Source organism: Somniosus microcephalus, chromosome 14 (assembly GCF_052327205.1).
Source record: "Somniosus microcephalus isolate GS21.2 chromosome 14, FLI_Smic_1.0, whole genome shotgun sequence".
In the NCBI taxonomy this organism is placed as follows: domain Eukaryota; kingdom Metazoa; phylum Chordata; class Chondrichthyes; order Squaliformes; family Somniosidae; genus Somniosus; species Somniosus microcephalus.
The window spans coordinates 75,263,029-75,289,986 of NC_141000.1; positions in this window are offsets into that span (position 1 = coordinate 75,263,029).

The window sequence follows — 26,958 nt, forward strand, 5'->3', positions numbered from 1 at the left end:
ACTTTTGAACTTTCTACCCTCGTCCCTTGAAGGTGCTGACTTATGCTGACGTATGGCTACATGGGAGGCAACACCTCCTCTTAGTACGATAGCAAAATACTGCAGATGTTGGAAATCCGAAATAACAACAGAAAATGCTGGAAAAACTCAGCAAGTCAGGCAACATCCGTGGAGAGAAATTTGAGTTGACGTTTCGGGTTTGACCCTTCTTCAAAACTGGAGAGAAAAGGAACTAGATCGAAGGCAGGGCTGCGATCGGACAAAAGAATAAAAGAACCAAAAGAAGTAAAAGAGATTAGAAGCTAGACGAGATGGTAATAGGCTGTGATTAGGTGTAAAGTGTACTGGCAGGGTAAAAGATAGCTGCCAGGTGTGAGAGAGAAACAAAAGGAAAGGGGGGGGGGAAGGAAAGGAGTGGAAAAATATAAGTGAAAATGAAATAGGGGCCGAGGTTATGATCTGAAATTGTTGAACTCAATATTGAGACCGGAAGGCTGCAGAGTGCCTAATCGGAAGATGAGGTGCTGTTCCTCGAGTTTACGTTGAGCTTCCGTGGAACAGTACAAGAGGCCAAGGACGGTGAGGTCCGAGTGGGAATGGAGCGGTGAATTGAAATGACAGGCGACCGGAAGCTCGGGGTCACCCTTACGGACTGAACGGAGGTGTTCCGCAAAGCGGTCACCCAATCTGCGTTTGGTCTCCCCAATGTAGAGGAGACCGCATCGTGAGCAGCGAATACAGTATACTAGATTGCGAGAAGTCATTCTCTATGACCACAGTTTTTCTAGTTTAGTTTAATCTTAGTCAATTTCTGCCAGGGATATAATTAAGATTTGAGATAGGAGGTTAGTTAATTTTTTTTTTAATGTCAAAGAACTAGACCCTGGACCACCCAGAAGATACTTACATAGATACATAGATACATAGAAGATAGGAGCAGGAGTAGGCCATTCGGCCCTTCGTGCCTGCTCCGCCATTTAATGAGATCATGGCTGATCCTTTAATTCAGTATCCCGTCCCCGCCTTCTCTCCGTAACCCTTAACCCCTTTTGCCCGTAGAAATATATCTAATTCCCTCTTAAATATATTTAATGAGCTGGCGTACACTGCCCTCTGTGGCAATGAGTTCCACAGGTTCACCACTCTCTGAGTGAAGAAATTCCCCCTCATCTCTGTCCTAAATGGTTTAGCCCTTATCCTTAAATTATGTCCTCTAGTTCTGTTCTCACCCGCCAAGGGAAACATTCCTTCTGCATCCAGTCTGTCTAGACCTGTCAGAATTTTATACACTTCTATGAGGTCCCCTCTCAATCTTCTAAACTCCAGTGTGTACATCCCTAAACTACATAGTCTCTCCTCATAGGTCATTCCCGCCATTCCTGGTATCAGCCTGGTGAATCGCCGCTGCACCCCCTCCATGGCAAGAACATCCTTCCTCAGATGAGGCGACCAAAACTGTACACAGTACTCGAGGTGTGGTCTCACCAGTGCCCTGTACAGCTGCAGCAAGGTATCCCTGTTCCTGTATTCTAACCCTTTTGCTATGAAGGCCAGCATACCGTTTGCCTTCTTGACCGCCTGTTGCACCTGCATGCTCGCCTTCAGTGACTGGTGTACAAGAACACCCAGGTCTCTCTGTACTTCCCCCTCTCCCAATCTATTGCCATTTAAATAATAATTTGCCCTCCCGTTCCTGCACCCAAGGTGGATAACTTCGCACTTGTCCACATTATAGTGCATCTGCCATTTATCCGCCCAATCGCCCAGTCTGTCCAAATCGCTCTGGAGCTTCCTGGTCTCTTCCTCTGAGCCCACCCCCCCTCCTAGTTTAGTGTCGTCTGCAAATTTGGAAATGCTGCATCCGACTCCCTGATCCAGGTCATTAATGTAAATTGTGAACAGCTGGGGGCCCAGGACAGATCCCTGTGGTACCCCACTTGTTACTGCCTGCCATTCAGAAAATGAGCCGTTTATTCCAACTCTCTGTTTTCTATCTGACAGCCAGTTCCCTATCCACGCCAAAACTTTCCCCTTTATCCCATGAGCCTCAATTTTCCATGCTAATCTTTTATGTGGGACCTTATCGAAGGCCTTTTGGAAGTCCAGGTACACCACATCTACTGGCTCTCCCCCATCTATTCTACCAGTTACTCCCTCAAAAAATTCCAATAGATTAGTCAAGCACGATTTACCCTTTGTAAATCCATGTTGACTCTGTCCTATCCTGTCCCCATTTGCTAAGTGCTCCGCTATTTCATCCTTAATGATGGACTCCAGCATTTTGCCCACAACTGATGTAAGGCTTACAGGTCTGTAATTACCTGCTTTTTCCCTACCCCCCTTTTTGAATAGTGGGGTAACGTTAGCTACCCTCCAATCCATCGGCACTGTTCCCGAGTCTAATGAATTCTGAAAAATCATCCTTAGTGCATCCGCTATCTCTAGGGCCACCTCCTTCAGTACCCTAGGATGCATGTTATCAGGCCCTGGGGATTTGTCCACCTTCAATCCCTTTAGCTTCCTTAACACCATATCCTTAGAGATATTGATTTGCGTCAGTTCCTCCTTTGCCAATGTCCCTATTTTTCCCGATATCCCAGGGAGGTTTTTTGTGTCTTCCTTCGTAAAGACTGACCCAAAGTATGCATTTAGTTGATCTGCCATTTCCTTATTTCCCATTATATATTCCCCCGTATCTGACTGCAATGGACCAACTTTGGTTTTCACCAGTCTTTTCCTTTTGATATACTTATAAAAGCTTTTGGAGTTAGTTTTTATATTTTCCGCCAGCATTAAATTGCAGATTTTTTAAAAATTGTCTTCCATTTTGTGGTGTATTCTACAGCAGAGTAAAACTGACATAAGGAAAAGGTGCAACGCGGAGGGTTGCAGCTCAGCAGCCATTTTGAAAATAGTAATATAAACTACTTTGCAGCAGCGTGCCTCAGCTTCAGCCTGGCACAACAGCATTCTAGTTCCACGGGAAATAAATCTTCAAATAATTAATTTACAGTCATTTCTCTGGACTTAACAGCAGGCTAAAGGTTTAAAAAACTTTTGGATTATTCTGTGAAATATGATCTACACCTGATACTATATTTTCATCAGGGTATATGACTTACACAGATCTACACAATAAAATATGTTATCCACACATCTTCAAAAAAAAGGAAATAGTTTCGATGCAGTAAAAGTTCATAAGTGCTTTTACAGAATCCAAAAATAGGATTTGCAATAGTCTCCAATCAATAGGTTTCAGTTTATGTGGATTGCTAAGTGTTTGAGTTTCATTTGAGGCTGAGGTACAGTCAATTCCAAATAAACTCATAACCAGTCCAAGCATAACTCTGATGCAAGCATAGAATTCCAGTGCATCAACCACATCTCCATTCAGCCATTATGTGGAAAGCCTGATCCAAGCATAACACTGATATACAGAATTCAAGCCAAGCACAAAATGTTCCCTAAATATCTGCTTTTAAATGCTAAGTACACTAAATATGGTCTATCCACTGCCAAGTGTCAACTAGAGACAGCAGCATGTTTTTGAAATTTAATCACTCTTGTGTATAATGTGTCTTTATGTTCAGTACTCCATTTTATTCTCTTCAGATTAAATTACTAAATTTTCCCATTTTAATTGTTGAGTAAAACTCCCAGGGCATAGAATGGATGAAATGGGTTGTAATAGAACGATTTACAGTTGGATATTTTCATTCCTTATCTCCTTGCTGGGGTACAGTCCCATGGGCCTTGTTCAAGTGTCTATCTGTGAGCCTAAACAGTGAATGTTGGAAGATTAGTCACATCCTGCTCACACCCGAAGTCCACACATGCACAGCAACCTTGGCTGATTTTTCTTTCCCCGGCCACAGCAAATTGTGGGATTGTCATGCGGTAGCATTGTACTTTACATTGGTAGTGGGTTAATTCACAGCACCTTTGAAAAAAGCTTCAATTCACATACCTATGCATCCAGGGGGATGATTATTCTACATCATAAAAGTAAGAAAAGCAGGTTACAAAAAAAAAATAGTAACAAAAATGCTGTAAGTTAACGGCTGCAATCATTCATTTGCATTGCCGGTGGTAAGTTCATTCGTATTTCAGTTTTATCCGCAATGCCTGCAAAGTACAACTGTAATATATTAAAAACTTGGCTCTGAAATTCCCTCAGGATGCCAATGACCTTTAGCACTGACCCTGCCAATTTGCAGGTGGGCGCAAGTGGTACTATGGCTGCATCTCTGGTGTCAATTTTTCCCATCCTACATTCTTTTGTTTACATTTATAATGGAACCCATGGGGGGAATTTTCCCAGCCCTAGGGAAGTGGGTATGGAGGCGGGACTGCCGGGAAAGTGGCAGAAACTGGGAGCGGGTACCGACCCCGCTCCCAACCCACCTCCGTGCCATCTTCCCGGGAGGCAGGTCCCCGAGTCGTGCAGGGACCCATCTCCTCGAGGTGGGAAGGGGATTAGAGCTAATTAACTGCCTGTTTTGAGGCTTTTTTCCCCATTTTACACCTGCAATTGCGGGCTTCCCGATGGCTGCGAAGCTCACCAGGGTCAGCGCGGTGAGCAGTGGGTCTGCGGGGTTGAGAGGGGTTGAAATGTCAGCTGTAAAGGTGAGTGATGGGTGCAAGTGTGGACAGGTAAGTATGAGAGGTGAGTGTAAAGTGTTGGAAAAAGTTTCCTTACCTTTGCTTCTTTCTGCAGGTTTCAACCTTTGAGGATCCAGATCATCTAAATGACAGAGATGACAGAATGGCTGCTGCATTCTCAGATGCAGCAGCCATCTGCTTTCTGCTGAGGAGAGAGGTCTTGGTGAGCCTGTGTGCAAGGGCTCACCTTAGAACGGAGATTGTCAGTGTTTGACAGCTTCTCAAAGCTGTGAAATGCTGACAATTCATCTGTCAACATTTTTTCGACAGATGAAGCGTCATACGCTGATGTCATCTGTCACCGGCTTTCCCTTAATTGGCCGGTAAGCCCGCAGAACATGCCCAATCAAGGGAAAATAGTGTGGGTTGGTCAGACGTCGCTGGGGGCGGGACTGAAACCCGGAAACCAGAAGTCCCACCTCCAGCACGTCTCCATTGAGAAAATCCAGCCCAGTCTATGTAAACTCCTCATATTGTAATTAAACCCTCCCACTAGTGATGGCACTGTAGTGCCTGAGCTTTATATCTCCCAGCTACTCAGCCTATACTGCAGAGAAACTCCTATGCTTCAACCAACTCGGCTTCTCTGCAGTGCAGATCACTGTAGGTTTTGCTATTTAACTATAAATAATATCAAAATATTAAATAAGGACAGAATGTATGACATCAAAGTGGGGACTGAACTACATCTGCGCTCCCTGGTGTAATTATCTCCTGCCCTCTAATCCTGCTTCACATGAAGACTACACTTGGCCTTGATTCCTCATGTGCAACGCCATGGATGATTGATTAGTGTCAATATTAAACATGTAAATGTTGCTAATGGGGTGGGCATTCCCAGTCAATGTATCATATCCTGTTTTCCAGATAGTTTGTAATACATTAAAAGACATATTGGGCTCATTGCAGTTAGTAATAGCTCTCTTGATCCCTTAGAAACAGGAACATAGGAACAGGAGTAGGCCATTGAGCCCCTCGAGCCTGTTCCGCCATTCAATGAGATTATGACTGATCTGCGATCTAACTCCATATACCCGCCTTTGGCCCATATCCCTTAATACCTTTAGTTAACAAAAAGCTATCAATTTCCAATTTAAAATTAACAATTGATCTAGCATCAATTGCTGTTTGTGGAAGAGAATTCCAAACTTCTACCACCCTTTGTGTGTAGAAGTGTTTCCTAATTTCACTCCTGAAAGGTCTGGCTCTAATTTTTAGACTATGCCCCCTAGTCCTAGACTCCCCAACCAGCGGAAATAGTTTCTCTCTATCTACCCTGTCTGTTCCCCTTAATATCTTGAAAACTTCGATCAGGTCACCTCTTAACTGTCTAAATTCTAGGGAATACAACTCTAGTTTGTGCAATCTCTCCTTGTAACTTAACCCTTGGAGTCTGGGTATCATTCTGGTAAACCTACTCTGCACTCCCTCCAAGGCCAATATATCCTTCCCAAGGTGTGGTGCCCAGAACTGCTCACAGTACTCCAGGGCCTAGAAATTCAGTAGGCTTAGCGCCCCATTTGGGGCGCTGGAGGGCCTAGCGCCGGAGTTATGGCCAGTTGGCAAATTCAGTGGGGCCCTTCCGTCGGCGTTACACCGGTTGCGCTGCGCCGGCACCGATGACGTCATCGGTGTGCGCAGCGTCCCGGTTGTCGTGGTGACGGGCCCCAGTGCCGAAATTGAGTTGCGGCCGCCTCGCCCGTGGCAGCCGCAACTAAGACTTTGGCAACCGAGTCTTGCAGGAGTTAGCGCCGGCGCATTAAGGTCGCGCGGCGGCCGGCCGCTTTCCCGCCGGCCCCCTGCCCGCACCTCCCTCCCCGGACTCCTCCATCCCCCCCCCCCGCGGAACAGATGCGTCTGGCCTGCAAGCCCGGCACTTGTCCGAGGTGCCGGGCTCATTTTTATGAACATTTGAACGGCCAGCGGGCAGGTGCAGGCAGCTCCTCCTTAACTGAAGGAGGAGGCCTGCACTTCCCCAGCCTGCCGCACCGCATCGGGTGCCGCAGCGCCGGAATTGCGCCGCAATGCGGCAGTCAGCGCCCATTTCGAGGCACTGACACCCTCTAGTAGCGCCGGCAGCCGTTTGGGCGCGGCGCTACTGAATTTTTGGCGCGCGCAGGGGGACTTAGCGCCGGCGCTAAATTTCCGGCGCTAAAGCCCTGGCGAACCCACAACCGAATTTCTAGGCCCAGGTGTGGTCTAACCAGGGTTTTGTATAGCTGCTGCATAACTTCTATCCCCTTGTACCTGTTCATGACATTTTAATGAACTATGTACCTGGACCCCCAAGTCTCTTTGGGGGAGAAATTCGGTATCACCCCATTTGGGGCGCAATTATCGGCCGGGCGCAAAGATTAGCGCCTGGCGCTAATTATCACCTCCAACAGCAAACTTGGCTTTTATCGCCCCTGGAGGTGATTGGGGCACTAAATCAGGTGCTACATACCTCTCTTAAGGCGCTAAGGCCGAGGAGTGAGGCGCTACCTCACAGCGCTGGCGAAGCTCATGTGATTTCAGTCAGCAATGTAACACAGACACACTGGCCTAGAAATTCAGTGCCCTTAGCACCGATTTTGCGGCGCTAGAGGGCCTAGCGCTGCAATTGGCGCCGGTTCCTAAATTGCCTGGGGCCCTTCCGCGGCGGTAGACCGGTAGCGCTGTGCCGGCACCGATGACGTCATCGGTGTGCGCAGCGTCCCGGTTGCCGTGGTAACCCGGCCCCAAGCCGAAATTTAGTTGCGGCCGCCACGCCAGTGGCAGCCGCAACTAAGACTCCGGCAAACGAGTGTTGCCGGAGTCTGCGCCGGCGCTTTAAGGAGGCGCGGCGGCCGGCCGCTTTCCCGCCGGCCGCCTGCCCGCAGCTCCCTCCCCGGACTTCTCCCCCCCCCCCCCCCCCGGAACAGATGCAAGCCCGGCACTTGTCCGAGGTGCCGGGCTCATTTTTGCAGAGATTTGCGCGGGCCGCGGCCGGGTGCAGGCAGCTCCTCCTTAACGGAAGGAGGAGGCCTGCACTTCCCGAGCCTGCCGCACCGCAGCGGGCGCCGCAGCGCCGGAATAGCGCCGCAATGCGGCGCGTTGCGCCAGTTTTCAGGCGCTAAAACCCTTCAGTAGCGCCGGCAGCCGTTTGGGCGCAGCACTACTGAATTTTTGGTGCGCGCAAAGGGACTTAGCGCCGGCGCTAACTTCCGGCGCTGAAGCCCTGGCGCAGCGCAAACTCAATTTCTAGGCCACTGGCACCATCCAGTTCTTAAAGGGGAGTTCTGACCTGAAACGTTAAATCTGTTTCTCTCTTCACAGATGCTGCTTGACCTGCTGAGTTTCTCCTGCATTTTCTGTTTATATCTTAAAGGGAAGGGTTGATCTTGCTCTGCATCCACATCCTGCTCATTGCAGCTTTGAATCTCGGCCTGAATCTCAGCCTGGAGAGACCTGTACATCAAATCTGCTGGAAAGAACAATGGAGAGAACCAGGGGAACAGCTCAGAGTGCAGACCCCATAGTGTCTTCTAAATCGATACAAGGGCAAATCAAAACCAACCTGCAAAGTGCTGCTCAGTACCTAAAACTCCTTCACACAGCGTTGAATCTCTCCAGAAGTCTCTCTCTCTCTCTCAGAATGTGTGGTGCAAAAATGTCACCGACAAAAAAAGGCAGGAAGTGGTCACCTTTAAATAGCGCTTCCCTAGTCCCTTTCTGACAGCAGAACGCTCTCCTCAACCTGTCGTTGCTAGCGGCAGGTGGTAAGGCAGGGGGCGTCACACAATTTCCGGTCCGGGGCGCTAACGGGGCGTTGCGCACTCGGCTGACGTCACAATCTGCCGGCGCAGGAGATTGTGGCGGTATTATTTAGCGCCGCCGCAAAATGTCCGGTCAATTTCGCGAGAGGCGCAGATAGCGCTGCGGCCGGGCGCTAGTTGCTTTGCGCCCCACTTAGTGCCCTCTTAAGGCACTAACGGGTGGCGCTACCAACTGGAATTTCTCCCCCTTTGAACCTCCACTGTTTTTAACTTTTCACCGTTTAGAAAGTACCCCCTTCTGGCCTTTTCACCGTTTAGAAAGTACCCACTTCTGGCCTTTTCACCGTTTAGAAAGTACCCACTTCTGTCCTTTTTAGGTGCAAAGTGGATGACCTCACATTCGGCTACATTGAAATCCATTTGCAACAGCTTTGCCCGTTCGTTTAATCTGTCAATATCCCTTTGTAATTTTATGCTTTCATCTACACTACATGATTAGAGGCAGGTGATTGATTCCTAAGCTTATAAATATAAAATAAAATTTAAAACCATTCCCCTCAGGAGGAATGAAGGTACATGAAACTAACATTAAAAATAAATAAAATATAATTATGCTTAGGGCTTATGAAGAACAAAGTAAATGGAGATTATGTACTCTTATCACAACAGAGGTTTCTGGTGCAGCACATAGATCATTTTGTGCAAGTTGAATGTTGTCAGTTTTTCCTATTGATAAAAATTGCAGTTCAGTACCAAAAGCTACCAGAAATTATTAGTTCTTTTTTCTTCAGTCATACAGTTCATATGCAATGTGATAGGGCTTTAAATACAATTTAGCCCTCTTTCAACTCTGATTAGAGTAAGCTCCATTTAAGGTCAAGGTTGAAACGGAATACAATTAAGTTCCTGATAAGTGCAAGTTGTTCCTGTTTTCCCCTCAGCTCCAATGCACAAGCTTTAACTGAAATGGATCTTGGATTGTCTCAATGTTAGCCTCAATGTCTGATGGAGTTTGCTGCAGATTTTCAAAAATCACTGTGCTGGATTTTATAGCTTGTGGTTGTGGTGTTCAAAATATATGATTTAGAAACAATTTATCCCCATGAATCACAGTCTGGGATCAGTTAGCAGGAGCATTTCCTGGAATAAGTACATTTTTTGTGGCAAATTGAACTTTCTCGAAAAGGAATTGGCTCTGCTACTGAGTAATTTAAACAAAGCTAGTTAATGATGCTGTAATTAGTATGAATTTTGTCCAGAATTGTTATATTGGGGCAGGGTGAAGATGGGGTTAAAATATATCCTCACCAGATGCAGGATATCAGCCCAAGGAAATGGAACACTTTCTGATTTTGGGTATTCAGTATGAATCAAGTGCTACCAGATCACGTATAGCATAATATTTTGAGAGTAATCTATTCTCTACACTGTTTCAGTAAACTTAACGTTATCCTCAAAAAGCACTTTCTACTGCATCAGAGTGATATTTCCATTTCCCACACACCAGCCTTGTGGCCTTTCTAAGTAAGACTGCCAATTTCTCTTGGATTATGGGCAGTTTTACACTGTGTGGGCCTTCTGTCAGGAAATGTTTTGGTATTACCCAGAGTCCTTTCACTTGTGAACCTTATAGTCAGCAGAGAGGAGACTTCTGTCTGCATTGGAATCAAACTGTCACAGATGTGAATGGACATTGTTCTGACCCAGTGCACCATCCAACCTCACGATTTTGTACAGTTTTAAGGTACTCTTCAGTTCTTCAATATATAATTGATTAAATTCACTGAAATGAAGGATAATGCCTGCACAGTTTTTTGCTTTCATACAAGAGTAAATTCCTTGTGGAACTGAAGAATTTCCTGATTTTAAGTAACTGAACTTTATTTCAATGTATGCCTTGGGACGTTTTACTACGTTCAAGATGCTATATAAATGCAAGTTATTGTTGATTTTAAGACAAGATTCCTGTTATAATAATGGGGATAGCCCATGCGTGCTTTTATTTCCTCTGAACAGGCTCAGGATAGAGGCCATCATTATAAGATAGTCACCAAGAAATCCAATAGGGAATTCAGAAGAAACGTCTTTACCCAGAGAGTGGTGAGAATGTGGAACTCGCTACCACAGGGAGTGGTTGAAACGAATAGCATAGACACATTTAAGGGGAGGCTCTGTAAGCATATGAGGGAGAAGGGAATAGAGGATTACGCTGATAGAGTTAGATGAGGAAAGACAGGAGGAGGCTCATGTGGAGCATAAACCCTGGCATAGGCTGGTTGGGCTGATTGGCCTGTTTGTGCCATATATCCTATGTAATCCTACATAGTGTTGAAGTGTGCCACCTTTCTGGTGGATCTTTATTGTCTGTTGCACTGAATGTTTCCCATCTTCTTGCACTGGGATCAAGTTGTCCTTGGGACAAGTTGTCGGTAGGAGTCCAAATAAAATGAGGGGTCACCGAAGCCTGGTTAACTTTATTAGGGTGAGCAGGAGATTATAAAAATACAATATCATATGAGTGGGAGAGTGTGAAAGGGCTGTAGACAAACAGAGGGCTTCCAAAAGGTCATTTTAAAAAATTGTGCCAGGAATACATGTTGGGATTTCGGGTGTGCAGATCAGGTTAATTTTAATGCATGAAAAATCATAGAAATACATAAAAGTTACAACACAGAAGCAAACCATTCAGCCCAACCAGTCCATGTCAGCATTTACCCTCCATGTGAGCAAAGAGTTCTAGTCACATTTACCCAACCTGTTCCCATATCCCTTCACCCCCTTATCTTTCATCCAATTGAATGTTCAATGTTGACATAATTTCTGCCTCAACCACAATCCTTCAGGGCCTGCTGATCTCCACACCCAAATTCCCAACAGCTGTGGCTCAGTTGGTAACACACTCGCCTCTGAGTCAGAAGGTTGTGGGTTCAAGTCCCACTCTAGAGACTTGAGCACATAAAGCTAGGCTGACACTCCAGTACAGTGCTGAGGGAGTGCTGCACTGTCAGAGGTGCTGTCTGCTCTCTCAGGTGGACGTAAAAGATCCCATGGCACTATTTCGAAGAAGAGCAGGGGAGTTATCCTCGGTGTCCTGGCCAATATTTATCCCTCAATGAACATAACAAAAACAGATTATCTGGTCATTATCACATTGCTGTTTGTGGGAGCTTGATGTGTGCCAATTGGCTGCCGTGTTTCCCACATTACAACAGTGACTCCACTTCAAAAAGTACTTCATTGGCTGTAAAGTGCTTTGAGACGTCCGGTAGTCATGAAAGGCGTTATATAAATGCAAGTCTTTCTTTCTTTCTATATGCACTTCCAGCAGACAAGGCTCTGTGCAGGGAGCACGGAAGCATAAGTTCATAAAATTTACCCTCTAGTAGTATTAGAAATGATAAGAACTAACTCTGAACTGCTTATAAGTATCCAGAGAGTGCATTATGGCTGGAACCCTGCTTTGTATCATTTGCACAATGCAGTTTTTCTGTTTTTGTGCCTCTGAGTGTATTAATATGATTAACTCCTAAACTGGCCAATAGCCACAGATCTAGTGTGTCTATCTATATCTATATTTGTGTAAGTAACAATATCATTTTACTAGTAATATGGCATGGGATTGCCTTAAGTATCCCCATTCACCCAATATAATGACATTTCATCACTCCTTTCAAGCTGGGAGAAATGGGTGAAACTGTTTGAGTGTACTATGATGGATTTTGATATCACTGATACTATGGGAAAGAGGGCTTTGCTTCTGCATTGTGTTGAAAGAATATTTGCAAGATGTACTAAACATGCTGTCTATTACTGGAAATGGCTACGAAAGTCCTAATTGATCATTTAATTCCCAATCAAAATGTAACAAATGACCCAATGATAGTTTAAGGTGCTATCCAGGAATGAATATGTAGGTCAAAAAGAAAATACTGCAGATGCTGGAAATCTGAAATAAAAACAGAAAATGCTGGAGAAACTCAGCAGGTCAGGCAGCATCTGTGAAGAGAGAAACAGAGTTAATGTTTCTGACGAAAGGTCATCGACCTGAAACGTTAACTCTGTTTCTCTCTTCACAGATGCTGCCTGTCCTGCAGAGTTTCTCCAGCATTTTCGATGAATATGTAGGTGCCTTTTGGTGACAATCAACAAAATGTAATTCCATTGATGCAGGCTGTGAAAGTGAAACACAGATTATAGAAGGATATCTGTCTAAAGTTCATGCTGCTGATCCATGGAGAAAATGTGTATCTCAGATGAGCGTTTAGAACTGGCAGAGAATTTGATCTAACCAAATAACATGCAATAGATTTGGAAACTAAGCATAAAATCATTATCAACTAGGCAAACATCAAGCTGAAACCTCAGTCAAACCAGGTTAACACCAATCATTATGTGTGGAAATTACCTCGCTGCTGGTGATTGTCTAGAAAAGGATGAATAATGTCATGTATGTAGGAAACATACCAGTGCTGTTCGTTATCCAACTTTACAAGTACATTTTATGAAGCATGATGGCCAAGGTATAGCCAGTCAAAACAGCACAATGTAAAGTTAGTGAAAGGAATCTGCTATATGCAGCTCTGGAGACGGTGAAATGTATTTATTCACCATATCAGTATAGCACACATTAATTCAGTAATCAGCAATGAGCCGATGATAACAGTATATGGTCAAGTTGTATCAATTTCAGTCATTGTTTCCTTTTGGTACAGAGACACCTCTTCCAGTGCTTGGTAAATGTTTTGCTCACATAGAACTTGAATTTCTGCAGGAGGTCCACTGTATTCCTGCTGTCACTCCAGTGGGAGCCTGGCAGAACCCACTGGAAAACAATTCTGGAATTTCCTGTCAGCTTGTAAGAGGCAGACCTTTGCCTATAATGTGTCAGAAGTCCACATGGGGGGTTGGGGCATGAAATTCCTCACAATCTTTTGCAGTTACACTGGTATGATGCCATTATTGTGATGAAAAATATCAAGGAAAATTGCACATTATGACGCTTATGCACCCTTATTGTGCTGAATGCAAATTTCCTCAATCTTTTTAACAGTACAAATCTTACACCCATCAAAACCACTCAGGGCTTAATTGCATAGCTGCACTGTTCAAGTACATGGAGGTTTCCTGGATTTACACTGCTCCTGCAATTGATGTAACTTTCTACCTAAAAAAACCCAGTCTCTCAGATTCCTCCATCAGTTCAGACAATGTAAGTGAAGAACTGATGAGCTGAAGAAGGAACCATCTTCACTTACTGATTACAGGCTTCTAAGGAACTTTTTTTAACCCTTTCCTTCACCGCTAGCATCAAGGAAATATAAACTGCAAAGTCCCTGATTTTAATAATCACTAGCTAAGTATTAGTTCAGAGCTACAACAAAAACTTCCATTTATATAGCACCTTTAACCTAGTCCCAAGTCCCAAGACATTTCACAGGAGCGTTATCAAACAAAATTTGACACCGAGCCAAATAAGGAGATATTAGGACAGATGACCAAAGGCTTGGTCAAAGAGGTAGGTTTTAAGGAGCGTCTTAAAGGAGGAGCGAGAGAGGTAGAGAGGAGGCAAGGTTTAGGGAAGAAATTCCAGAGCTTAGGGCCTAGGCAGCTGAAAGCACAGCCGCCAATGGTGGGGTAATTAAAATAGGGGATGTGCAAGAGGCCAGAACTGGAGGAACGCAGAGATCTCGGAGGGTTGTAGGGCTGAAGGAGGTTACAGAGATAGGGAGGGGCGAGGCCATGGAGGGATTTAGGAATAATGGAACATTAACACTGTTGTGTTACAACTGGGAAAGGTAAAGCTGTGACACTGCTAAAAGTTTTCAGTGGCCTTTTTGGAGAATGCTGTAATGGCTGAAGTGAGAGGATTAAAGATGTGTATGAGACTGGCTCCAGAATTCTATGAACACCTCAAGCCCCACACTTGGAATGAGGGAACACCAAAGTTCAGTTCAGTTCAGGTTTAACTGAATGCTGCCAGACCATTTAACTTGAACTAATAAAAGTACTGTTCCCTCCTGCAGTTCAATGGCAACATGACAGTTTGGGTTTGTACCAAATAACGTTTCTTTCCATATTGTCATTAAAAATAATCTCAGAACCTGCTCCAAACCTTGGATACAGTCCATATTGCCTTCTCGACTCCAAACTGACATATATGTGTCTTGGGCTTTAGCTATTCCATGTCTGTCAGGTAGTGGGACTCCCTGTTTTACTTGACTGCCTCTTTTTGACAATGAATTGATCATGTACTCTGGCGTTGCCCTTGACTCTGTAAGATATCTAGTGATTCCTGCAGCAGATCATCTTGACAATATTATTTTTATGGCATGTCTTAAGTAAGTTTGGTTTTTGATAGTTTTTAAATTATGTCTGCTTAGATTTATAAATTGGATCTGGTTCATATTCATCCCTTCCCCGCCCCTCCCCTCCCTAAATAGCCTAAGAACGGCCTTGGATGATCTAAGCAGCAGAACTAAAGCAGCTTGATTTTTTTTGGCAGTCACATCAGGCAAGGAAACTGTATACATCTCGGATTCATCAGAAATGTCTGTTTAGAATATCAGTCAGACCGTTGACCCTTATCATTAATAAACATTAACAGAAATAAATAAAATATGCAAATTACTGGCAAAATTGACCAGTTGCAGCCTTTACTCTGGAAAACACTTCAAATTATTGTCTGTTGTAGTAATGAAGCCACCCTCTAATACTGGGCGGGCTCTGCCCAGTAATGTCCTAGAGTGGCAAACGGGGCTCTATGTACATCATAGGACCCCAATTTGGGCATTAAAAGGGCCTACCACCCAACTTAGCATGCACCTGCTGTCCTTGTGCTTTTAGGTGGTGGAAGTTACGGGTTTGAAAGGTGCTGTTGAAGGAACCTTGGCGAGTTGCTGCAGTGCATCCTGTGATAGTACACACTGTAAAAGTTGTCTACAGGTCAGTGTCAAAGAGATGGGATACCTATGTGGTGTCCTCCCTTGTGAAGTAGAGGCACTTAAGGCAGGTCTCGTCTGATGTGCTGAGGTAGCACTATCTGAGTCTATAAATGCAGGTCCCAGGGTAAGGATGTGTGCATACATAACATCTGAGGTGTAGTTACTCTTGCCTTGCTTGTCCACTCATGAACTTATCTTCTTCCTCTAAATCTAGGGGTGCCATTAGAACCCCCAAAGAAACATAGAAACATAGAAGATAGGAGCAGGAGTAGGCCATTCGGCCCCTCGAGCCTGCTCCGCCATTCAATGAGATCATGGCTGATCATCCAAATTCAGTACCCTGTCCCTGCCTTCTCCCCATATCCCTTGATCTCTTTAGCCTTAAGAAATATATCTAACTCCTTCTTGAATATATTTAATGAATTGGCCTCAACTGCCTTCTGTGGTAGAGAATTCCACAGGTTTACCACTCTCTGGGTGAAGAAATTCCTCCTCATCTCTGTCCTAAATGGCTTACCCCTTATCCTTAGACTGTGACCCCTGGTTCTGGACTCCCTGGCCATCGGGAACATCCTTCCTGCATTTAGTCTGTCTAGTCCTGTTAGAATTTTATAAGTTTCAATGCGATCCCCTCTCATTCTTCTAAACTCCAGCGAGTATAAGCCCAATCGACCCAATCTCTCCTCATATGTCATTCCTGCCATCCCAGGTATCAGTCTGGTGAATCTTCGCTGCACTCCCTCCATGGCAAGAACATCCTTCCTCAGATAAGGCGACCAAAACTGCACACAATACTCAAGATGTGGTCTCTCCAAGGCCCTGTACAAATGCAGCAAGACATCCTTGTTCCTGTACTCGAACCCTCTCGCTACGAAGGCCAACATACCATTTGCCTTCTTAACCGCCTGCTGCACCTGCATGCTTACCTTCAGCGATTGGTGCACAAGGACACCCAGGTCTCGTTGCACTACCCCTTCTCCCAATCTATTGCCGTTCAGATAATAATCTGCCTTCCTGTTTTTGCCACCTTGCATTTATCCACATTATACTGCATCTGCTATGCATCTGCCCAATCACCCAACCTGTCCAAATCATACTGGAGTTTCTCAGCATCCTCCTCACAGCACACATGCCCACCCAGTTTTGTGTCATCTACAGACTTGGAGATATTACATCTAGTTCCCTCGTCTAGATCATTAATATATATTGTGAATAGCTGGGGTCCTAGGACTGATTCCCTGTGGTACCCCACTAGCCACTGCTGCCACTCGGAAAAAGACCCGTTTATTCCAACTCTTTGCTTCCTGTCTGCCAACCAGTTCTCTATCCAAGTCAGTACCCTTGCCCCCAATCCCATGTGACTTAACTTTACGCGCTAATCTCTTATGCGGGACTTTATCAAAAGCCTTCTGAAAGTCCAAATACACCACATCCACTGGTTCTCCCTCATCTATTTTACCAGTTACATCCTCAAAAAATTCCAGTAGATTAGTCAAGCACGATTTACCTTTTGTAAATCCATGTTGACTTTGTCCGATCCTGTCACTGTTTTACAAGTGCTCTGCTATTACATCTTTTATAATGGACTCTAGCATTTTCCCCACTACCGATGTCAGGCTTACCGGTCTATAATCCCCCGTTTTCTCTCTACCACCTTTTTTGAATAGTGGGGTTACATTAGCTACCCTCCAATCCATGGGAACTGTTCCAGAGTCTGTAGAGTTTTGGAAGATGACCAGCAATGCAACTACTATTTCTAGGGCCACTTCCTTAAGTACCCTAGGATGTGGATTATCAGGCCCTGGTGATTTATTGGCCTTCAATCCCGTCAATTTCCCTAACAGCATTTCCCTACAAATACTGATTTCTTTCAGTTCCTCCCTCTCATTAGACCCTATGTTCCCCGACATCTCTGGGAGGTTATTTGTGTCCTCCTTTGTGAAGACAAAACCAAAGTATGTATTTAATTGGTCTGCCATTTCTTTGTTCCCCATTATAAATTCCCCTGATTCTGATTGCAAGGGACCTACGCTTGACTTCACCAATCTTTTTCTCTTCACATATCTATAGAAGCTTTTACAGTCAGTTTTTATATTTTCCCACAAGCTTACTTTCATACTCTATTTTCCCCCTTTTAATTAATTCCTTTGTCCTCCTTTGTTGAATCCTAAACTGCTCCCAATCCTCAGGTTTGCTGCTTTTTCTGGCCAATTTATATGTCCTCTCCTTGGATCTTATGCTATCCCTAATTTCCCTTGTTAGCCACGGTTGATTCACCTTTTTTGTTTTATTTTTATGCCAAACAGGGATGAAAAAATTCTGTAGTTCATCCATGCGATCTTTAAATGTTTGCCATTGCCTGTCCACCATCAACCCTTTGAGTGCCATTCCCCAATCAATCCTACCCAACTCGCGCCTCATACCATCGTAGAATTCTCATCCTGACCACATTACCAGCTGCAAGTGAAATAGTAGCTGGAAGGTGTTTAAAACAGAGTAAAAAGAATCATGGCTAAATAACAGCACTGATCAAAATGCAGAAGAGGCTATTCAGTAAGGCAAAATATTCCAAAGTCAAAAAATACAACATATTTTATAAAAACCAACTCTTAAAGGCCAAGCCACAAAACAGTCAAGCATCCATTTTATGTGAGTAAACAGTGCTGCCAAGAGCAGATCTTTCCAAAATTGTAAACTTCTGGGTGCGATTGATTAGCATATATTAGCGTGGAAGTTGAAGGTATAATGAGGTTTACACTGGACAGAAGTGCAGCTTCAAAAGACATTTAAGTACAATGCAGTGCATTGAGGACAAGGGAGGAGGTGATATTGGCCCAATAGCTTAACCATTTCACTGCCAGACTCAGACCTTGCAGATGCTCAAACCACAGGGCTAATTCTGGGTGTTGCCAAGCTACTCTGAAAGCTATTTTTGTCTGTTAATTAATGAGGACTACTTTTTCCAAAATTACATTTTATTTTCTCTGAACTGCATGCAATTATGTAAGCAGAGCAAACAGAAACGTAGGCTAGTACAGTTTATTCAAAGGCAAAAGATAGGTTTGTGCTGGTGGAAGAATGCCTGATATAGTTGGTATCCAATAAAAATACAGCTAATTTGACAAGCAATGTTGTGCTTGTATAAAACCTCTTCGTTCCAAACGTAGCAAAATAATAAGTGCACTTAAAAGGATTGTAAACGTGTTTATGATTTTGGTGCACAGAGAAACACTTTGTCCATGGTGACATTAGAAATCTTTGCAAGACGAAGGACAAATAGCTACAGCCACAAACTCATAGACACTCCTTTTCATTTCATTTCTTTTCAAACAGAACAAACAGTCTCAGTGTCAATTATTCCAAAAGAAAGGGACGTCCCCTCTGTAAGTAACCATGGGTAAGGTATGCAGATCAGCAAAGCAAAATGAGAAAGGACAACTCGAAGTTAGAACTCTTAGGAGGCTGGTTTGGAAGTAACTTCAATCAGAGCATTAAAGAAAACACTGGCAACAACTGCACAACAGCATCTGTGTTGCAGGCATCAACCATCACAAGTAAACGAATTAGGAATAAAATATAACTGTAAAACACACTTCACCATATGATCATCAACCAAGCACACTGAAAAGGGCAGTTTCTATAATAGGCACCTGACCCGCAATGCCAGATTTACGCTCCTGCAGTAAGCTGAAAATTATTTCCAATGTCTTGACAATTCTGTATTCTTTGTATTTTTCTGCATTATTTGACTTACTGGCATGTTATTTCTGTTGCTGTATACTGTTTTCCTTTTGGGTAGCTGAGTCTTTCAGGCCAAAATCCCATGGCGGTCCCATCAGTCTCCTGCAGTAACTTCATGAGGAGACCAGTGGAACTCCCTGGAATTGACAAAGACCTGGTTGGGCTGAACTGTTTACTGTTAATTTCATTTTCTCCTTGCAAAGGGCAGACCCTCTTTCTGGCCCTTACAAGTCAGAGGATGGCAAGGGGCCAGAGCCAGGGGCAGGGATACCCTACACTGGGAGTTCCATAGTTTGATTTAGGACAGAATAGGTCTGAATTTGTTATCGGACGCTTCCCGCGGGCAGATGCCACCGATCATCAAATTTTCTATGCATTTACCTGGTGGTCCGGGAGATACGGAGGTTTGCGATCCTGGGCCTCTCCTGGTAGAAATGCGTAGAGGCCCAGGTATCCCAGGGGCGCAGGCGGTTCATATTTATGGGGATTCCGTACGTACGGAGCTGTCATAAGTATGAATGGGGATGACTTAAAAAATACACGAACACATGAAATAAAAAAAAATTTAAATTACATATATAAAATTAATTAAAATTACATTTAATTAAATATTTTAAACAAAAATTTAATTTTTTGAATTTTATTTTTATATGTTTTAACAAGGCTAAATATAAACTTACCTTATTGGACAGGGTTTTTAATGTATAAGTGAGTGATAACATTTTATTTTTCTCTTTTTTAAAACTCTTATGCTGGTAAAAGCAGGCCTGACGCCTGCTTTAACCAGTCGTAAGAATTCCACAGCCTTTCAGCGGGCGGAAGTTGGGCAAATAGCACAACTCTCCACCCGCAGAGGCCCTTTTCCCGGGGATGCGTTGGATCTGTCGAGAAGATTCTTGACAGATCACAAGTGCCGGGTTTCAGCGCATGCGCTTCGCATGCCTAAACTTGGCACTTGCGCGGCCCCTACGGGCACGTGCGCACCTCGTACGCACCTGTGGGGGTCGCAAAATATGGCCCAATGTATCAATGGACGACAGTAATCCCAGTGAGGTGAGATGTACTGGCCTCCACATGGGAGGATGCAGACTCCATCAGTGGGGTCCAGGCCAGGTGAATAACGACTCCCTCCCCCCCACCTCCTGATCCCCGGAAAGCTCCTAAAGAAAGCCCTACAATTTTTCTTAAAAGAAAGGCAGATTGGCCCTTTAACATAGCCTCGAACACAGGGGCCAAGAGGGATGTCACTGGGGTCGGTGATGGGACCTGCTCCACTCCTGGCAACACAGGCACTGGACTTTCCATCACCATTGGCTGGCGAGTGCTAGAGATGTTGTAATGTAGGGAAACGCAGCAGCCACTTTGTGCACAGCAAGGTCTCACAAACTGCAATGAGATAAATGACCAGATAATATGTTTTAGTGATGTTGGTTGAGGGATAAATGTTGGCCAGGACACCAGGGAGAACTTCCCCGCTCTTCTTCAAAAGGTGCCATGGGATCTTTTACGTCAATCTGCGAGGTCAGACAGGGCCTTGATTTAATGTCTCATCTGAAAGACGGCACCTCCAACAGTGTAACACTCCCTCAGTACTGCACTGAAGTGTCAGCTTGGATTATGTGCTCAAGTCTCTGGAGTGCAGCTTGAACCCACAACCTCTGACTTAGAGGTGAGAGTGCTACCACTGAACCATGGCTGACACTTAGTTTAGTTTTGAAATACAATCATTGTGGACAGTTGATCCACAAAAAAATGAGAAATATCTGGTCTAACGACCCAGTCCAGCATTTATTGGTAACCCCTGTAATTGAGCATTGCAATCAAATTTTTGGGAGGGAAATACTTAAAGAAGAGCGCAGGGTTAAAGCATGAATATTACTGTAAAGTAGCAATGCAGGACATATACGTATAAAATTCTGACAGGGCTAGACAGACTGGATGCAGGGAGGATGTTTCCCCTGGCTGGGGGATCTAGAACGAGGGGTCACAGTCTCAGGATACGGGGTAGGACATTTAGGACTGAGATGAGGAGAAATTTCTTCACTCAGAGGGTGGTGAACCTGTGGAATTCTCTACCACAGAAGGCTGTGGAGGCCAAGTCACTGAATATATTTAAGAAGGAGATAGATAGATTTCTAGACACAAAAGGCATGAAGGGGTATGGGGAGAGAGCGGGAATAAGGTATTGAGATAAAGGATCAGCCATGATCATATTGAATGGTGGAGCAGGCTTGAAGGGCCGAATGGCCGACTCCTGCTCCTAGTTTTCTATGTTTCTATGTTCTATGGATACCAAAAAATGAAAAAGCATTATACGGTAAAATCAAATCAGTTTATCTACAGTATCGTTTTTATAGTGATGCAGTAGTTGTCTGTGAAAGTGTTGTGATAAACCAGTGGCTTTCAGATGTTTCTGTTTGAGAGGCTCTACAAAGGTTAACAAAACCTTGTTCTAACTTCCAAAAGACAAGGGCTAAAATATCACGGGACACAATTCGAGTGGGTAAGCCTTTTGTTTTGCTCGCTTTTGGGCTTTGCTGTGTGATGCCTTTTTCATGTCTTACCACATAAAGCATGAGATACTGTGATTGGGGTGCTTTTGAAGAAGCAACTAGCATAGTAGTTGGTAAGCCCATTGGACTTGTAGTCACAACCTACCTTGGGAATTGGAGCCTCCACATGCATGAATCATCTGCTAAACTGAGGTATGTTTCCCTGTGTTTGCAGATGTGGGTGTGTAGGTACTAGATGGTAGGCATAGAGAACCTCTTATACAGCTTGATAAGAACATAAGAGCATAAACAGGCCATATGGCACATCGAGCCTGCTCCCCATATCCCTTGATCCCATTAGTGTCCAAAAATCTGTCAATCTCAATCTTGAGTATAGTCATCAACTGAGCATTCACAGTCCTCTGGGGTAGAGAATTCCAAAGATTCACAACCCTCTGAGTGAAGAAATTTCTTCTCATCTCAGTCCTAAATAGCCGACCCCTTATCCTGAGACTATGACCCCTCGTTCTAGACTCTCCAGCCAGGGGAAGCAGCCTCTCAGCATCTACCCTGTCAAGCCCTCTAAGAATTTTATAGTTTTCAATGAGATCACCTCTCATTCTCCTAAACTCCAGAGAGTATAGGCCCATTTTACTCAATCTCTCCTCACAGGACAACCCTCTCATCCCAGGAATCAATCTAGTGAGCCTTCGTTGCAACCCTTCTAAAGCAAATATATCCTTCCTTAGGTAAGGAGACCAAAACTGTGCACAGTATTCCAGGTGTGGTCTCACCAAAGCCCTATATAATTACAGCAAGACTTCCTTACTATTGTACTCCAACCCTCTTGTAATAAAGGCTAACATACCAATTGCCATCCTAATTGCTTGCTGTACCTGCATGTTAACTTTCAGTGATTCAAGGACACCCAAATTCCTCTGAATCCCAACATTTACTAGTCTCTCACCTTTAAAAAAAAATTCTGCTTCTCCATTCTTCCTCCCAAAGTGAATAATTTCACACTTCCCCACATTATACTTCATCTGCCACCTTCTTGCCCAATCACTTAACCAGTCTATATCCTTTTGCAGCTTCTTTGTGTCCTCCTCACAGCTTACTTCCCCATCTAGCTTTGTATCATCAGCAAACTTGGATATATCACACTCGTTCCCTTCATCTAAGTCATTGATTTATTTTTTATTCATTCATGGGATGTGGGCATCACTGGCAAGGCCAGCATTTATTGCCGATCCCTAATTGAACTTGAGAAAGTGGTGGTGAGCCGCCTTCTTGAACCACTACAGTCCCTGTGGTGAAGGTACTCCCACAGTGCTGTTAGGGAGGGAGTTCCAGGATTTTGACCCAGTGATGATGAAGGATCAGCGATATATTTCCAAGTCAGACCTGGAGGGGAACTTGGAGGTGGTGGTGTTCCCATGCACCTGCTGCCCTTGTCCTTCTAGGTGGAAGAGGTTGTGGGTTTGGGAGGTGCTGCCGAAGAAGCCTTGGCGAGTTGCTGCAGTGCATCTTGTAGATGGTACACACTGCAGCCACGGTACGCCGGTGGTGGAGGGAGTGAATATTTAAGGTGGTGGATGGGGTGCCAATCAATCAGACTGCTTTGTCCTGGATGGTGTCGAGCTTCTTGAGTGTTGTTGGAGCTGCACTCATCCAGGCAAGTGGAGAGTATTCCATCACACTCCTTACTTGTGCCTTGTAGATGGTGGAAAGGCTTTGGGGAGTCAGGAGGTGAGTCACTTACCACAAAATACTCAGCTCTAATATCCATTAATCTATTAGATTACCAATCAATTATCTGACTTACTAAATGTGATCGAGTCAAAAAGCACCAACGAGGAACAAATACTCCGCAAAAAACTGAACAATCAAATCCCTCAAATTTTTTCAGCTATCATTCACAAACCAGCAAATACCACAAAACAGGCCAATCAGATCACTCAAATAGTGTTCACACTGTTTTCAGATACCATTTTCTTTCTTCACTCAGGTGAGTGTATACAGCTACATTGATAACATAAATTAAAAATATTTTATTTTGTTAAAAATCACTAAGCCAACCACAAAATAGGACATTTAATGTAAGAAAAGCCTATAAGAAGTTTACCCTACTGGTGTCTGTAGCTTGGGGCTCGACTTGGGAATTTCTCGAGCCATGATTTCCAGCTGCTGATTTGGAATTCTGAGTGTGTGATGTAATAGAGAGATGCATCATGGAACTTGTAGTTTTCACACGTACTAGCTCGTCCTAAAATGGAGCAGACTGTAATTTTTGTTTGTCCAGAATGTTCTTGGCAATAAAGAGCTCTTGCCAGTTGATTGAACATATTTACAAACTACTGTACCTCGGCATTTCATCAGTGTGAGAGCAGATGATTGTTTTGCATAGCTTAGACTAGCTCTAGCCAGCATTTAAAGGTAGGCAGGTAACATTAAATAGAATTGAGCTGTGCGACATTTACACCAGGCCATTGATTTCAATAGTATGTAGTTGAGAAACAAAACTGCAGAATCAAATTATTTTATCATCCATGCTATAACGTATTTTCCATTAAAAGGACACCTTTGTCATGATAAGGTGTTTGGTTTGATCCCCAGTCTGTGTTGATATCCTAATTTATAGCTTGAAGGTAGCAAGAGTTTCAGTGCCCCTGTGCCAGGGAGAGGAAAATATTAGTTATGATTCCCAGTTCAGATTGCTATCCAGTGACTCCCGCTGAAAGCGTCTATGTGTGCCTATTGAGGAAAGACCGGACGGAAGCTTAGCAGTGGTGCCCCATGGTTGAATGGCCTGCTGACAGTTGCTGTCTAGGTTCAAACATGCAGAGTGACCAGTTGAACAAACTAATGTGCTGGAGGTTGGCCAGCACCTGTGGAACTACACACCAACATGAGTGAGTGCCTTCAGGAGAGGATGGCACTGCAATGATCACTATGGGCTTCGTCAGACTTTTATCTCTTTCAAAAAAAAAGTCAAACACATTTCATGGACAATACCCCTTTAAAACATACTACTGTACAAACTAATCTTAGGAAAAAATAGTGAAATGTAAGAGACTGGCAATGTTCAATGTGAGTAATTTGGTTATATTTCTTTCTTAGAACACCATTTCACATAAGTGCAAGGCATTCCATGTAATAGATGTGGATGGAAAGTGATTTGGCTTGTTGGAACTCTCTTATGTCTGGCATATGTTTCACTGGAGACTACTGTATTTTGTTTTTTCTCACAAATTAATAGAAAACGTAAATGAGTTTTGGCATACAGATAGCATTTTGCTCATTCTTTCTCAGTCTAAATGGGCAATGCAGCAGCTGCGCTCCACGGATCACAGGAAGTCAGATCTCAGATGGATGGAATGCCAGATAGTGATCGGGTTCTTTGAAGCTTAGTCTAATTGGGCACAGTCTGTTCCATATCTATCTTGCTGTCATCTCTATGACTCATATACGTCTTCCAACATGAAACGGATAAAAGTTCACTGCGGTGCCTGTTCTTCTGGTCGTGCAAAAGGACATCCCAGCGGACTAGCAAGCTTATCAGAATTCTTGCAAAAAGTTACAAATGCAGCTGGAATTTCAGCCGAGAACTTGGATCATGCCCAAATCAACAACAATTTGTATTTATATAGTGCCCTTAATGTAGTGAAAATGTCCCAAGGCGCTTCACGGGAGCGTTATCAGACAAAATTTGACATCAAGGCATATAAAGAGAGGACAGGCGATCAAAAGCTTGTTGAAGAGGTAGGTTTTAAGGAGAAACTTACAGGAAAAGAGAGAGGTAGAGAGGCGGAGAGGTTTACGGAGTGAATTCTAGTGTTTAGGGCCGAAGCAGCTGAAGCCACTGCTGCCAATGGTGAAAGCCAGAATTGGAGGAGTTTTTTAAAATTTGTTTTTATGGGATGTGGGCGTCGCTGGCAAGGCCAGCATTTATGGCCCATCACTAATTGTCCTTGAGAAGGTGGTAGTGAGCCGCCTTCTTGCATCGCTGCAGCTCGTGTGGTGAAGGTACTCCCACAGTGCTGTTAGGGAGTGAGTTCCAGGATTTTGACCCAGCGACGGTGAAGGATTGGCGATATACTTCCACATCAGGATGGTGTGTGACTTGGAGGGGAACTTGGAGGTGGTGGTGTTCCCATGCGCCTGCTGCCCTTGTCCCTCTAGGTGGAAGAGGTCGTGGGTTTGGGAAGTGCTGCCGAAGAAGCCTTGGCAAGTTACTGCAGTGCATCTTGTAGATGGTACACACTGCAGCCACGGTACACCGGTGGTGGAGGGAGTGAATGTTTAAGGTGGGGGATGGGGTGCCAATCAAGTGGGCTGCTTTGTCCTGGATGGTGTTGAGCTTCTTGAGTGTTGTTGGAGCTGCATTCATCCAGGCAAGTGGAGAGTATTCCATCACACTCCTTACTTGTGCCTTGTAGATGGTGGAAAGGCTTTGGGGAGTCAGGAGGTGAGACACTCGCCGCAGAATACCCAGCCTCTGACCTGCTCTTGTTGCCACAGTATTTATATTACTGGTCCAGTTAAGTTTCTGGCCAATGGTGACCCCCCAGGATGTTGATGGTGGGGGATTCGGCGATGGTAATACCGTTGAATGTCATGGGGAGGTGGTTAGACTCTCATTTGTTGGAGATAGTCATTGCCTGGCACTTCTGTGGCACGAATGTTACCTGCCACTTATCAGCCCAAGCCTGAACATCGTCCAGGTCTTGTTGCATGCGGGCATGGACTGCTTCATTATCTGAGGAGTTGTGAATGGCAATGAACAATGTGCAGTCATCAGCGAACATCCCCATTTCTGACCTTATGTTGGAGGGAAGGTCATTGATGAAGCAGTTGAAGATGGTTGGGCCGAGGACACTGCCCTGAGGAACTCCTGCAGTGATGTCCTGGGGCTGTGCTGAATGGCCTTCAACCACCACAGCCATTTTCCTTTGTCCTAGCTATGAATCCAGCCAGTGGAGTGTTTCCCCCCGATTCCCTTTGACTTCAGTTTTACTAGGGCTCCTTGATGCCACACTCGGTGAAATGCTGCCTTGATGTCAAGGGCAGTCACTTTCACCTCACCTCTGGAATTCAGCTCCTTTGTCCATGTTTAGACTAAGGTTGTAATGAGGTCGGGAGCCGAATGGTCTTGGCAGAACCCAAACTGGGCATCAGTGAGCAGGTTTTTGGTGAGTAAGTGCCACTTGATAGCACTGTCGATGACACCTTCCATCACTTTGCTGATGATTGAGAGTAGACTGATGGGGCGGTAATTGGCCGGGTTGGATTTGTCCTGCTTTTTGTGGACAGGACATACCGGGGCAGATTTTCTCATTGTCGGATAGATGCCAGTGTTGTAGCTGTATTGGAACAGCTTGGCTA